We start from the raw sequence: 16,682 nt of genomic DNA on the forward strand, positions 1-16,682 counted from the left end.
AACAGCATTTTATATGATGCATTGGCTAAACAGTCAAGTAAAAAGTCTTTATAGTAGCTTTTCAGATATAGTTATTAGTTTTTAACTTCTGACTAGACGGAAGGCAGACGTTCAGTAACGGCCGTTGCCATAGCATCAGGGCTTAGTCTTTCTTTGAACAAATTACAGAACTGACTATCAGTCTCACATAACGTACACACATCTGAAAGTGTATACGTGTTGAAAATTGACACAGTAGATACGTTGAAACTTTCGATATGCAGCTTGGCATGTTAACCACTATGTTTTCTTAAAATACAAAAGGTATAGTAAAATTAAACCTTTGACCACAGCAATGGCATTTCTGGAATTTTCTCATTTAGGGGGAATAAGAAGCAAAAATTAGTTTGGTGAGAAGAAATAAATAATCACTTTTACATCAGTTTTGTTTGTTTGTTTGTTTTGGAATTTCGCACAAAGCTACATGAGGGCTATCTGTGCTAGCCGTCCCTAATTTTGCAGTGTAAGACTAGAGGGAAGGCAGCTAGTCATCACCACCCACCGCCAACTCTTGGGCTACTCTTTTACCAACGAATAGTGGGATTGACCATAACATTATAACGCCCCCACGGCTGAAAGGGCGAGCATGTTTGGCGCAACACGGATGCGAACCCGCGACCCTCAGATTACGAGTCGCACGCCTTAACGCGCTTGGCCATGCCGGGCCCTTTCACATCAGCGAGAGTTACAACGTAGATTGTAGATAATACACAAATCCTAAAATAGACAAAATTGTGGTATAGCATACGGAGGGCAAAACGTTCCAATAAAGGTTTGTCATGTTTCTGAACCACAGTACCATTTTTTTTAAAAGTTTAGTAAAAATTCACAAATACTAAAGAAATAAATAATTTTAACATTTTAAAATTGTAAATAGGCATTCATTGCGTAAGTAAAACACATTTATTTAAAATGTATATTTTGAAGTTTACATTTTAAAATTGAACATCAAGACCGTTTTTACGTGTGCCAGTTAAAGACATGATGAAGATATGTACTAGTAAATCAAAATACCTTTTAAAATGTCTTCTAGACTGGTGCAGATCATTAACAATGCCTTTCAACTATCAAGTCCATTATTTAATTTGGAGAAAACTTTCATTTCCTCTTACATTTCTTATTTGTTTACTTTTCTCAGAAGTAGTTTTTTTTTTTTTGAAAATATTAACAATTACTTGTTTTCTATTATTGTAGAGGGCATTTAGTTTCAGCACATGTTAAATTATTCTAATTGACTAGTGGTAGCATTAGGTAAAGTAGTTTTGTTATTTTTTTACTTTTAACATTATAAAATCATGGTAGTGAAAGTTCAATTTCTTATAGGTGTTCATAATTATATAGCATTTTTAGTATTCAAATTTAAGTTTTTATTATTCTATAATACTAGTATTATTAAAATTTAAAGTAATTCCTAGTTCTATTCTATTAAACTGTGAAGAAAATTTTGTTGTTTATGTTAGCATTATTTCAGTTTGAAATAATAGCTCTTGCTAATCATTAACTGTGCATTATGCTCTATTTTATAAAAGGAATTATCAGTATATAATATGACAGTGATTCTTTTATTGATATTGCTTTTGTACTTGTACCAGTTGCAGTGCAAGTTGTAGGTAAACTTATCTGTTTCTGTAATTTAAACTGAATTCATGATATCCTTAGTTACTTTTACTTTTAGAAAATACAGTTAATAATTTGTTAACAGTGTAATAATCAGATATGCACAATTTTTCTTTTCACATTAAAAATATTGTGGAATTCGTTATCTGAGATAATCTATAAAATAGTGTTATTTGAGTTAGAAGGGTTTATAAGTTATGAATTATGATTCCTGATTAAAAAAAGAACAATTTTAAACTTTTGACTGCAGCTACTTTTAAATGTGTGGAATTTTTATGAGTCATACAACATATACAGGACACTTGCATTTAACTTCTAGAGACAGACCATACTATATATGGTGAACCAGCAATCAATTGGTTAAAAGTTTGATTTAATATAGGCCAAATAAGGTAGTGCATACAGTGTAAAAATTGTCCACACATTGAGTTCTGGATTTCTTTTCATAATTTTTTGAAATTAACTTCAATTAACATTTAAGTCTGATGTATAAAATATTTCTATTCAATATTTTAGAATTTAAAAAACTGCAGATGTAAAGGCTTTATACTGCTTAAAGCTTTGTTGAAATATTTCACTGAATAATACGTTTTACTTTTGAAATGGTTGCTTTCAGATATGGTTGAGAATGTTGAAGATGAGTTTTGATATTAAAAGTTGTAAAGTCATGATCTTGAGGTATCAAGTTTTGGAGTGACTTACTTATTGCAATGGGGGAAAATTAGTGATGTGGAGAACTCAAAGTTATTAAGTGTTCATTTGGTGAAAAGAATAAGTAATTTATGATCAGTGGTTCTATTTATATTAGTTTTTAGTTAAAAAAAAAATAAGGCTATAACAGCTTTGCACAAGATTTTATTGAGGCCTCTTTATAAAAAATAATTGGAATTTTGAGCCCTCTACAACAGGGAGTATACCATTATGTTGGAAAGAGATCAGAAACAGGCTATTAGAAAAGTATGTAGAGGGAACTTTATTCAGCTGTTCAAATAGTTGAAGGTTTGGACAGGTTTTCTATGTGTTGTCTGTCGGAGGAGTAGTGTGGAAAAAATTGTAAATTTAAACTTTAACATTAAAGGAAATATTTTTTTTAAGTTAAAGAGTAGTAGACGTGAAAGGATCTGGTGTGATCATGTAATTTGAATTTTTAAAAATATTTTTTAATGAGTATGTTAACATGATAGGCTATATTTGTATTGAGTATTGAATAAAAAGTAAAAAAAAATGTTGATAATGGTGAAAAAAGTGATCTTAATGTGTTGAAATAGCTTTCTGACATCTTGCCTTTTGAAAAGTTTGTTATGATGATCATTGACTGTTTGTGTACATCATCTCCAGACTTGATAAGTATATCTGACCATATCTAAGACTGAACAGATTATAAGACAGTTAAAGTTTTGTTAATATTCATTATTGTAATAATAGAATAAAAATCATCATTAAAACTGATTTATAAATTGGTTACTCTGCATAATTTAAAGAAAAAAGTTAATCTTCCTTGCATAATATATTTACCATTATGTGAATAACCCCATGTAAACTTGCAAAGATGAGATCACTACATAAAGGGTGTTTATTGTGTGTGTAGAATTTACAAAAGTGAATAATAATTCAAATAACAGGTCTTTCTTTGAAGTTGTCCTTTCCTTCATCCATAAAAAAGTAACTCGAACATTAAAAATCATTATTCAAAGCATGGAAGCATGTGTGTGATGTTTGTCTACAAATTGTTTTGGAAAGTATTTCAGTGGTATTTTCAGTTGAATTAATTTTCCTACAAGTACCAGATAGTTGGATTTATTAAAGACAGCAGATTTGAGTAGAAAATAGATGGAATGCCATGTTTTGTAAATTGACTGAGTTTCTTAGTGTATGTCAAATCAGGAAAATGAACAAATATGATGAAATGAACAAAATTTTTAGTTTTAAGACAAAACCAGAGGAATTCTTGATGATATGAAACCCTCTTAGAATAAAAATGTATCTCAGAACAGCTGATATGGGTATTAACACTTTTTATTGATAAGCAGGGAACAACGTTTCAACCTTCCTAGGTCTTCTTCAGGTTGCGAAAGAGAGAGTTTGAATGTGATCGTTGACAGGCACATGTCCTAAGGACAAGAGTATAAATGGGTACAGGAATGTAGGGGACCTTGTAGTTGGATGTTGGGTTATTAATTAGTATGGGTATAAAGGTATTCCTTTATATTGGTTTAATTTTGGTTTTAGTTGTATAAATAAAGCTTCTTTGATTTTGTGTTTGTTTATATTTGTTTCCCTACTTAGTTTCTGGGTGTTTTCTTTGGTTATGTTGTGTTTGATTTGCAGTGTTGAACAATGTGTGAAGGTGTTTTTTTTGTTCTTTGAGTCTAGTTTCCATTTTTCTGCTTGTTTCTCCAGTATAGAAGTCATGGCAGTTGTTGCATTGTATTTTATAAATTATGTTGATGTTGTGTTTGTTAGTATAGTTTTTACATAATATGGACTTTAGTTTTGTACCTGGCTTTTGAATAAATTTAATGTTTACTGGAATGTTGTGTTAATTTTTTTCCAAATGTTGGTTATTTTATCGCTGATGTCAGGAACATATGGTATGCAGCAGTATAAAGTTTTTGTTGTTTGTTGTTGGTCAAGGTGTGTGCATATAATTTTTTTCACTGTTTTGGGGGGAAATTTGTTGATGTTAAAGTATTATTTTATTTTGTCGATTTCATTATTAATTTTATTGGGTAAACATAGTTTTGTGGCTGTGTTTATTTGGTTTCTTAATATGTTAAGTTTTTGTTTTGTTTCATGTGCTGAGTCCCAAGGAATGTATAGTCTGGTATTGGTGATTTTTCTGTGGAGTTCAGTTTTGAATTGTGTATCAGAAAAAGTACAGCATGCATGTTTGCATAGACTGGATCACAGCTGATACTTCTACTGTGCTGTAATAACTTCCACAGCTCTCTCTCTCTCTTGAGATTGATCTTTGCAGGACTGGAACAGTATAATATCCCTGTAGTTTCTGTGCTTAACGATTCCCTAGTAGAACCAAATCAAGAAAATGAATTGAATTCAACAGGTAAACTCAGTTTTATTTCAGCTGACAGCATCGCTTTGTGATTCTTGTTTTCTCACAGAATTGATCACCTGTAATATACAAGTAATGTCATTTTGGCTGTCAAAGGACACTGTAGTTGCTGATTCTTTTATTATGGATGGTATATTATTGCAATGTCAACTTGAGCAGAACAGACATATTGTAGAAAACAATGGCTTTTTGGACTGTGGGTTTATTAAAGTAGCAAAGATACAAAATAAATAAAATTTTAAAATTCTTAGTTAATTAAGATCAGGTAGAAAATGTGTGTGTGTTTATATATATATGCTTGAATATCACACTTTTTTCACTTTGTTTCAAGTTTGACTTCAAGCCAACAATTAAAGTTATGTTTAAAACCAAAAACCTTTAAACTTGTGACATAGCCATGGAGCACATGAATTTTCCTTTGTTCCCAAGAGCACATAGTCATGTGAAAAAATTAGGACACCCTATGAAAGACTGTGTATTTTTGTAACATTTTTGGATATATAGATATTTAATCTCAATTTTAACAATACTGAGAGATTATAGGAATATGACTACGTAATTAAAACTGAAGAAAAGGCTTTTCAAGATCTTCTGTAAATGTAATGCTACAAAAATGCATATTTGAACTGAGGAAAAAGTTAGGATACCCTACCCCCTAATAGCTAGTGTTACCCCCTTTGGTTGAAATAACTGCAGTGAGACGCTTCTTGTAGCCATCTACCAGTCTCTGACATCGGTCTGAAGAAAGTGTGCCCCACTCCTCAATGCAGAATTCTGTCAGCTGTGAGATGTTTGAGGGGTTCCTTGATGTACAGCCCGTTTCAAGTCACTCCACAGCATCTCAGTGGGATTAAGATATGGGCTTTGATTTGGCCATTTTAGGACTCTCCATTTCTCAGTTTTCAGGCAGTCCTTGGTGGATTTACTGGTATGTTTTGGGTTATTGTTGTGTTGCAGGATCCAGTTCCACTTCAGCTTTAATTTTCGTACAGATGGACTTGTGTGTTCCTCAAGCACCCTCTGATACACAGTAGAATTCATGGTGGATTCTATGATTGTGAGCTGTCCAGGTCCTGCTGCAGCAAAGAAGCTCCAAACCATGACACTTCCACCTCCATACTTCACAGTTGGTATGAGGTTCTTTTCCTGGAATGCTGTATTTGGTTTATGCCAAACATGTCCTCTGTTCTGATATCCAAATAACTCAGTTTTGGACTCAATTGCCCAAAGAACATTATTCCAGAAATTCTGGTCTTTGTCTACATTCTCTCTGGCAAACTTCAGTCTGGCCTTGATGTTTCTCTTAGAGAGCAAAGGTTTCCTCCTTGTACACCTTCCATGCAAATTACACTTGTGCAGTCTCTTTCTGATTGTAGAAGCATGCACTTTCACATCAACAGTAGCCAGAGCCTGCTGTAGGTCCCGTGATGACATTTTAGGGTTTTTGGAGACCTCTTTCAGCATCTTGCAGTCTGCTCTTGGGGTAAACTTGTTTAGAAGACCAGACCTGGGCATGTGGGCAGTTGTTTTGAAAGCCCTCCACTTGTTGACTATTTTCTGGACAGTGGAATGGTTGATTTCAAATTCTTTTGAGATCTTTTTAAATCCCTTACCAGACTCATAAGCTGCTAAAATTTCTTTCTGAAGGCCTCAGACAGCTCTTTTGCTCTCACCATGGTGCTCACTCTCACTTCAACAGTCAGGAGCACACCAAACTAAATGTCTGAGGTTTAAATAGGGCAAGCCTCATTCACAATGCTGAGTTATGATCTTCTAATCACGTTCACCTGGTGTGATACACCTGTGTGCGAGTTGAGCCATTTTAAGTGGGTATAAATGTGGGGGTGTCCTAACTTTTTCCTCAATTAGAATATGCATTTTTGTAGAATTACATTTTACAGAAGATCTTGAAAGTCTTTTCTTCAGTTTTAATTGTTTATTTATATTACTTGAGTCTCTTAGTATTGTTACAATTGAGATTAAACATCTATATATCCAAAATTGTTACAAAAATACACAGGCTTTCATAAGGTGTCCTAATTTTTTTTACATGACAGTACATGCCACATTGATGATATAGCTCTTAAACAAATGACAATTAACTTGATTGACAAACTATTTAACAGTGAATTACACTAATAGTTAATGGAAAACAGAATATTTGCTTATATTTTTATAATGAAAAACAATTCAAAATATGTAAATAAAAAGAAATGTTAATCATGTATAAAGACTGAAATCCAGTTCATGGTAGTAAAATGTATAGTCAAACATCAGGGCACTACACAACATGACAAAATGAAATGTTCAAATGAAAATATGTTGAAAGTATCTTAAATGAAATATAAGGAAATACATTTCATAATTTTAAAATATGTAATCCCTTAACTCAAATTTAAATTATATAATACGTAGCATTATATTTTACTTTAATGGAAGTAAATGAACCTTTTTGAACTAAAACATGTAAGATTCTATTACAATAATGTATATAACATATTTTTCAGCAAAGAAGTAAAAACTGAAGAAAGAAGAGAGAAAACACAGATGTATTGATCACTTTAAGATTGAACAGGCTAATATAAATTAATAAGCTAAAAGCAAAGAAAAGGAATAAAAACCATTTAATAAAAGTATACATCTTTTAAAAACTTTAACAATTTTAAGTTGATTTCATCAAGAAGTGTGGTCTGTTACCACATCATCATATGTAGAAATTAAACTAAACATGAAAATAAATTCTCTTAAGAATCCAGGCTTGCACTTCCATAGTTGAGTTTGAGAGACTGGCCATAGTTGGAAGTGATTTTACCTTTTGAATGTTGAGATTTAAATGCACTATTGACTGAATTCCAATTGGTTAAGGTTCAGCTAAGTGCATAGGTTAATGGGGTTGTAGTGCTGTAACTACAAATACAGTGCAGATTTCCCTTGTGTAGCTTTGTGCAAAATTCAAAACCAAAAATAAAATACAAATGCATACATCATGTAGTAGTAAAGCAGTGCATCTACAGAGTTGTACTCTTAGATGGTCCTTATGTTTGAAGGTTTAATTTTCAACACTCTCACTCCCTCATTTTATATCAATTATATAAATGAGTAATTCACAGCAAATTTTGTTCATTTTGAATATATTTATAGTTGCTTCAAGTAGTTGAAGTGGTACCTTTTAGCTTGCATGTTCTGACTATTGCAAAGTTGATTTCTAGCATTGGAAAGATTCCAACTTCTGCTGGAAGAGTGAAGAGTCATTGATTTTGTAAAAGCAGTTTTCTTTGATACAGCAGTAAGCAACAATGGTTGCAGAAGTGGAGCATGTGTGCTCTTAGAACAAAGATTAAAGAAACATCTGTATTTGTTACGTTGATATCTTAGAACTTGTCCTGGCATGTGTTTTCACATATTGTTTAAGGCTTTCCTTTAGCTCAGATAATGCAATTTTCAGTTGATTCCAAAAAACTTGGTAATTTATGGACCAGTCCAGTTATGAAACTGTGGCTGATCATGATGAAGTAACAGAAGCCACAGATGAAGTAAAGAACAATGTCACTGAGTCTTCTACAATACCAGGTCAGCCAATCTAGAGATGATTATTAAGAGTTTCTTAAACCAGCCATTTTCTTGTAGTCATCTCTATATATGGAGTGTGGCTTTTAGTGTCTGGAAAACCACATTATGCATGATGGATATTTATGAGGTAGTTCTAAGCTCAATAGCTATGAATGAAAAGGACAATATAATATATGTAGCTTTGTTGTTCGAATCTATTTTAGGTTTGAATCACTGCTTTGATTATTTTTTTGGTATCTGCAGTGATCTAAACTTCCTAGTGGCTTGTGAAGAATAAGGAGGAGAATATTGCTAATTTGAAACCTACCTCTCAAAAAAAAAAAAAAAGTAGATGTCTCTGTTATCTCAGTGAAAAAATCGTTGGTTTGGCATTTAATTCAGTTGTATGTGCAGAAACAAAATGAGCAATAGTAAAAGCACTAAATGAAAAGAAAGGCATGGATAGACCTTCAAAGGATATCATACTGAATATCAGGAAGTCTGAAGACATATTAATTGAATATTTCATTACAAAGAACACAACAGGCCTCTTCAGATGCCTTGAAATACCATTTGGACTGTTGAATAAGTTTATTTGAATTGAATATCTTCACTTTGACACTTAGCCCTTAGATGGTGGCCATCATCAAATGATGCTGCTACCTTCAACATTCCTGCTGTTTAAGGGTTAAATAAATAACTCAAATGTGATTGATTTGGTAGTGAGCTTTTTTTTTGCACTTAATAGAATGGTGGCATCAAGAAGAAAAAATTATTTTCATTACTTAGTGAATCTGAGTGCTCTGTTGTGCTGGATGCACTCATTACAGTGAAACTCAAACATTTTTGCTCACAATGTATAATTTTCATTATTGAAATAAGACATGGAATGATAAAATATAGCTGTGTAAATGGCCTACTAGATTATCATATTGCATATATGTTTTTATTTAAGGAACTGGATTGACTACACATTTTATATTTAATTCATCAGTATTTGTAGGAAAATTACTGTTGTATTATTTAAACAGATATACTAGTTTGTAATATACAACAAATATGTGTTTGTATTACATTGGTACATATTGCATCAGGTGACTGCAGCTTAAAACCTCAATCTCATTGAGCAACCTCTAAGTGAGGTCCAAAATGGATGACATTTAACATCTAATGTTTTTTTGTGCATTGGAACAAAATTAGGATGTTCTTGTAAATAATGGCCACCCTAGTGTATTCATGCCCAATTTAACCTGTAGAATGTGGGTGTTGGGAGAACCAGAACAATTTTGGATCTTGGGTTTCCACTTGGTTAGCTGTTTTCTAGCTATACCATTCTCTTTTGTTTCTACCAGACAATGGGAACTTATTCTCTTACCTGGCCTCTTTCCTGTCCTACCATGTGATTGTTACATAGGCAGAGCTCTGTTTCACAAGGAAGGAATGCTGGTTGTTTCTATAAAGTCAGGCTGACATAAGTTAGGCAGTACTAACTTCACTTTTTACTATTAACCCTTGCCAGTGCTTCCGTTCGTCTTCTCTTGGGACTTTGTAGGGAAACAGTTGTAAAATATACAATAGAATTTTGCTTATTAACAATATTTCCACCTACACAACTAAAAATATTGGTGTCACAACCAAATAAAATATTTGATATACAATGTATATATACTTGTTACAATATTTTAACAACTATCTGTAAATTACATGTAGTACTAATAATTTTGTATTTTCACTGGTATTTCATTATGATCAAGTTTAGATATTTTCTGCATGTAAAGCTGTTTTCTCTCTCTAATCATAGTGTGAATCTTTTTTTTTTCTTACTGTTTTCTCTTCATTGAAAAATTTACCATCTTCTAATTTTTCAGTGCCGACTTGGAAATATTAATGAAAATAACTGGTACATTAAATTTGCAATGATACTTATCACACTGTCAAATCCTTTTCTTTCATGTCTTTACACTTGCTTATTATTTCACAGTATATTGTTGTTTTGTTTATACTAATTTAAAAAAAAAAAACATTTACAAAGGATTTTGTGTGATGTTACTGCTGCATGTTGTCCAAGCCATGGATTTGCATACATATGTATATTGCCATATTCAGATGATGCCATTATACTTCAGCAAGTACCCTAGTACTAGTTTAGGGTCATTCCATGTCAAATCATTCAGATTTGGGAAAATTTTCTTGGTGATCCTCTCAGAATGCCTTGAAAAAATTCACATGTGCTTATCTATCCATATAATGAAAAATTGTCAAGGATTAGATCAATATCTCTAATAGTTTCTGATTTACAGCCCTGTAAAATTTAATTAATTTTTTTTCATTTTTGGTGAATTCATTTTTGGGCAACTTTGGCTGCTTAAACCTGTAAGAGTAATGGTGGTAGAAGGCTGAAATTTGCTACACTGACTGAATTAATCTCACAGAAATAAAAAATGGTCTCAAACCAAGTTTATCTCTCTTAGGATTTGCATAGTGAGGCAGTAAAATCATCTGAAAACCCAAAATCATAAAAACATTGGTTTATGTAATAAGCCATAGCTCTAAGACTTAATATGATACAAAGCTGAATTTTGTTTTCAAATTTCCTATAACATATCAGATGATAAATCAGCAATTGTTGTAATTAAAAGTCTATTAGAGCTCCTGTAAACAAATTTAGTTGCATGCAACTTTTTATGATTTAGCTAAAAATAGCCCTACTTCAGGCCAAAGTTTGACCATGTCACCAGTTATTCAGCCTTTTCAGATTTTTACCATATATTCTTACATCTATGAATATGATCTATGGAAAAAAATCAGGATGGTGTTCAACCTACGTTTTGAGTTATAATTTTGTAAATTATCCTCTTTACTTAACTCATCTCTGGCTACCCTGTGAATCACTTTTCCAATGTTTACCTGTCAAATCTTCACTTGTCAGTAGTGGTAGGGCCATTGAACTCGCCCCTCGTTAGTACAGCAGTATGTCTCCGGATTTACAAGGCTAAAATCAGGGGTTCGATTCCCCTCGGTGGGCTGAGCAGATAGCCCAATGTGGCTTTGCTATAAGAAAAATACACAAAACACACACGCCATTGAACTCAACTTGTTTATGTTTTATACTTTATGAAATAACTATTAAATGGCAAAATTCAGATTAATTGCACCTTTTTTTTTTTTTTTTGAACTGAACATTTGTTTACTAAGATTAAAATTGCACTGTTACTACTGTGTTCATATACACACTTAGAAAGAAAGCTGGATTCACTTGTGGATTGTAGATCTGATTTATTTCCCATGAAGATCATGAAAAATCTGGCAAGTAGTAGATAGTAGGTTCTGTAGAGTTTTCACCACTAAGATAGATTGTTGAAGTGATTTTTTGAAACATTGGATGATGTTTTACATAGGAAGATTCATTAACTGTTCTTGGAAAGCAAGGGTTTACAAAACCTTTTTGATCTTGAGTTATCAGTTATGTGATCATCCTTGTGCTAATGATTTATTGGTAGTTGCAAAATGTAGTTTTAACATTCTGCTGGACATTACTACCTGACTGCACAGAAAGCTACTTTCTTTCAAATATTGATTGCTTGAACCAGTGACTGTCACAACTTCTAGGTGAATGGTGACTGCACAATAAAACACATACATGGTGTTTCATGTTATCATTTGGGGTTGTTTATAATTTTTAAGTTTATTGGATACTTCCAATACTTACATTTTATGTCCTCTATTGCTACAACAGATGATGCCATAAATACTTGATAATTTCATAGAAATCTATAGGTGAGTTGCTTTTAGATGAAAAATTCTTAGAGTTAACATAAATATTCCAAAGGCAAGTTCCATGGTTCAGGAAATTGGTCATGTGAAGTCTATTCAATGAGATCCAGAAGAATAGTAGTGAAGTACCTCTTTGAAACATTCTGTGAAAACAAATTTCTATTCCATTCTGCTTTTTATTATAAGTGATACAAATAGAAGTTGCCATCCAAGCTTAAACAATCCTCAAAGAAGCCATATCTACTAAGGATGGAGTGATAAATGCTCAAATCTTGGGTAAAAATGCCTTCTGAATGAGAACAAAGAATATGGCTGATGTTTTGTAACATTTCAATATAAGGTAACCATTTTTAAATCAGATATTCCAAAATTGAGATTTTTTCTTTAAGTTTTCTTTGGATTTAAAAAAAACTTGTATACTTCTCTCATTACTGACTTTATAGAACATTAACTCTACTAAAAAACAACAACAAATGATACATGCACTTCATCTGTATCACATAGTTGCAAGCATTCTGGGTCATGTGTACATGGCAATAGTTGCAGGTGCTGTACCTAATATTTGTGAGAGAAATACTCCTTGATTATTTATTATAAAAGGAAGGGATGTTTGTAAGATAAACATGTGGAAATGTTTGGAAAGCAGTGATAATAACAGAAACAGAGATTATTTATTTTGTCAGGGGGGAGAGATATTTAGTTGTTGTTTCCAGTGGATGATGTCAGTGTATTTGTCCTCTTTTGATCTTCTGCTTCTTTATGACAGTTCTTTAATGCTTGTGCAACAAAGCTGGCAGTTGGGGTGTATAACACACAATTTCAAGATAATGACCAAAGTAATTTGAACTTGATGACAAGCATGTGAACAGGTATGTTTCATTTTGATATACTGACTTCAAAGATAGTCTGAATATGCTGAAGAGTTAGCATTCTATTGAAATACACATTCACAAAAGAGAAAGATAAGAGAGAGCTCAGAATATTGGGGACAAGACTGAGAAGATTGTTGAAAATATGAAAAAAACAGCTAGAAGTAGAAGTGCAACATAAGTCAAGTATAATTTAAACCAAATTTGTGTTTTCAAATTGATAAGTTTTGTGATTGTAACTTATAAAGATATGTATCAAATTTTAATCAGTCTACCTTTGTAGTCTTGTTTTTGGCATCACATTAATTTATAATTCTATCTCTGTCTCATCAGTTTATTTCTTAACTTATGAGGGAAAAAAAAAAGACTATTTTTCTTTTACTTAAGATAAAGCAGTAAACTATATTCAAAACCTTTAAAGCTTTAATTAATAAGATTGCATCAGATTTTAATTATGTTAAAGGTTTTGAAATTAATTGTTTCTATAATTTTAGAAAAGAAGTTCTCAACCTTCTGTTTCTTGTTCTAAAGTTTTCATTGTATGAAGGTCACTTTTGGCTTTCTGAAATACTATAATGAAGAGATGTATAATGCTTTCTTCCAGATTGCTATAAATATTCTGTTCTCTTACAATTGGAAGGTACTGTGTTTAAGAGGCCAGTGAGGGATGTTTAATAGATCTTGATTCTCATGTTTCTGTTACTGTTAAATGAACTATTTACGTTCCAAACTCTGATTATTTCACTTAGTATATAGATGTACAGAATGACTGTTATTGCACCCTTCAACAAAGATACTAATTTGCAGTATTTAATGCTACTTTTTGTAAGAATGTTTTCATCACACATATTGACAATGGTGATAAACATTTCAAATAATCGTAATGTTAAATTGACGTAGTGATCATGCAAGTACAACTTATGATGAAGAATGGTTTGTTGTGTATTTTTTTCTCTTTATTAAGTTCTATCTTGTTTGTTGAATATTTTTTATATAGTGCTTTTAAATTTTTCTTGAATCTTATGTATGTGAATCAATAAATTTTTTCCTATTCTGGAAAAGCACAACTTACATTGAGAAAGAGGTATGGAGCCAGGTTATAATGCTCAGAAATGGTGGACAGCTTTAATGGCTACAGCTGTTACTTTATTGGCTGGAAGTTTCCTTATATGGATGTTTATTAAAAAGAAGATGGAAAACTCCATCAAGGTATTTTGTGCATTGTGAATTTATAGTTTAGTTAGATATTAATTTTAGTATTGCAGCATCTTTCTGTTCATGCTTTTGAGATTGTTGCAATACATGAATTAGCATACTAGCTGTGATATACCAGTAGTATCATATTTTCGTAAGTTTTATTTGATTTAATTGGTTTCAAGCTTATTTTAACTGTTTGGATATGCATTTTAATTAAATCATGTAGGATGATTGTGTATTATTTTAAGAGATTTTGAAAGCTTACTCAAAGGTTATAGATTTTAGTCTTGAAATATGAAACAAATAGTGACTGTTTTCATTTGATATTTGTAAACAAGACTAGGTGCCTGGGTAGTTTTAAACAATACATTTATTTCTGATAGGGAAATCAAACAGAATTTCTTGAGCCATGCTTTAATAGTAATAAAATTGGAAATTCAAAGCTGGCAGTCTTGGAGAAGGATATACTTAAAATTTAATTTCACACTTAAACATGATTTAGTACTCTATTTTTTATCAAACTCCATAACCTGTTTAATAGTCACAATTAATGCAATTTTTGCATGTTTTAATATCTTGTATTTAGAGTTTCTGTTATTCCCTTCTTTTATGTATTAAACATAATGTAACACAATCTCTATATTTTTGGGTAACTATCAATAAACATAGAGTAAACTAGAAGAATGTGTGTGTAATTATTGGTCATTCATAATTTTTTTAATATGGAGCAACACTAGCCACTAGAATAAAAAACACAATCTTAATATGTGTGTCCAAGTGGAAGTTCACTGAGATACAGTCTTCTACTGAAGTCTTTGTTTAAACAGTGTGTAATATTTTTAGGACTCTCATGTTTCCACCAAAGAGAAAGTTTATGATGACCCTAATGTTATGTATGAAAGATCCTATTCACAAAATGATTTGGAGAAAACCGTGAAGATATTTTTTGGAACACAAACTGGTACTGCTGAGGTAAGTAACATTCTTATACAGTTGTTTTTTGTATTACTGTACTAATAGAATATTGATATTTATATTTACACTATTGTTTTATTCTCAGAATTCTTAAAATTTCTCATTTTACTGTAATTTTTAGTTCCAGTCCATATAATAGTTTTCAGTGTTAATGCTCTTATAAAATATTTAAAGAAAGTAAAAGCAAACATTTATATTTTATGTAAGATTTCTGCTTTTTTGCAATAATTTAAACTGCATAAGCATTTACAGAAACATTTAATGTAGGAATTACAAGTTGTAATAGAAATTTTTGAAATCTCAATGTATTTGAATACCTTACAAATTTCTTTTTTGTGAGTTGACTTTAGCACATCAGGTTGCCAATCTTTTTATAATATATATTTTAATGTTTAAATATTTTAATTACTGTTAGGAAGAGTTTTCATAAAATATTTTAACTCTCAGCTATTCATAAATGTCCAAATTCAGAATTTCAGATTATTGTATAAATTAATTTTTAATTATTATTGGCATTACACCTTTTCAAATTTGCTGTGTATAAAGAAGATAGCTAAGTAATTTCTTATATTAATGATTGATATTAAGTTTTATATGTAGTTTTCAGCAGCACTTTAAGTATGGCTTAAAGTGCAGATTTAAATCATTGTACTAGGAGAAATTTGAAACTATGAAAAAAGATTCTCTATTTCATAAAAACATAACTTTTTACAAAAGGTGTGAAATGTGTACATATATATTAACTAGGAATTAGTTTAATTATATTTCTTAAACATACTTTTTTGAGTGTCAAACATTTACTTCTGAGCACAAGGAATGTGGACTTCTGTACAACTGACTTATATAGTTTTGAAAAAAACTCAAAACACACAATGGAAGTACTACAGCAATATAAAAACCTAGGTCAGTTTATGATCATGAACATTGTTTTTACGATCATAAAAAGTTCAGAAATTTGCTCAAAATAATTAATTTTATAGAAATGCAGAGTATTTATAATTTTGCATAATTTTATGAATTATTTATGAATGTGAACATATGTACAAAATAACAGAAAAAGTGTATCACAAAACCTTTTTCAGGGAAAGTCAGCTAATTTAAGTGTTATTCATGTTTTTTTTTTTCACAAATGGAATAATTATACCATACTGCAATTTTATGCACTAGTGAAGTGTAATTATTGAGAATTTTAAATGATTGGTATTACTCACAAATTTTAGCAAAGTTAGATTGAAGTTTTTGTAAAATATTTGGTAAGATCTCACTAAAAGAATTCAGAATATTTTTAAAGAAAAATTGAAATGAACTGTATAAGAAAATGTTACTTTTGCAAAAGTGTTTAAAGTTTTATAATACAAATGTAACTCATTGTAATATATTTTATCATATGATCTAACTACTATTGCAAGTTTACTGACCACTTGGTCACCAGAAACAAAGTAGGAAGAACTAGATCACTAAAGCTTTTTATCTGTATTGTGACAAGGGGCTGGCCTATGGTTTGTCAGAAGATATGAGTAATCAAGGTTGGAAGACAGAAGTTGTAAATCTTAAGAACTATGAACCTGATGACAATCTTGTTGAAGATG

The 16,682-nt window shown here is 31.2% G+C and overlaps 1 pseudogene across 1 annotated transcript in view; it reads left to right on the forward strand.

Moving 5' to 3' along the window:
- The first annotated feature begins 1,272 nt into the window (after positions 1-1,272).
- The window catches only part of LOC143240268 (S-adenosyl-L-methionine-dependent tRNA 4-demethylwyosine synthase TYW1-like), a 40,608-nt pseudogene continuing 25,198 nt past the window's right edge, over positions 1,273-16,682 (forward strand). The window contains exons 1-5 of the transcript XR_013021690.1: positions 1,273-1,290; positions 12,819-12,921; positions 13,984-14,130; positions 14,962-15,090; positions 16,580-16,681. The product of XR_013021690.1 is annotated as an S-adenosyl-L-methionine-dependent tRNA 4-demethylwyosine synthase TYW1-like (transcript). The remainder of the gene's footprint in view (positions 1,291-12,818; positions 12,922-13,983; positions 14,131-14,961; positions 15,091-16,579; position 16,682) is intronic.

Source organism: Tachypleus tridentatus, chromosome 13 (assembly GCF_004210375.1).
Source record: "Tachypleus tridentatus isolate NWPU-2018 chromosome 13, ASM421037v1, whole genome shotgun sequence".
In the NCBI taxonomy this organism is placed as follows: domain Eukaryota; kingdom Metazoa; phylum Arthropoda; class Merostomata; order Xiphosura; family Limulidae; genus Tachypleus; species Tachypleus tridentatus.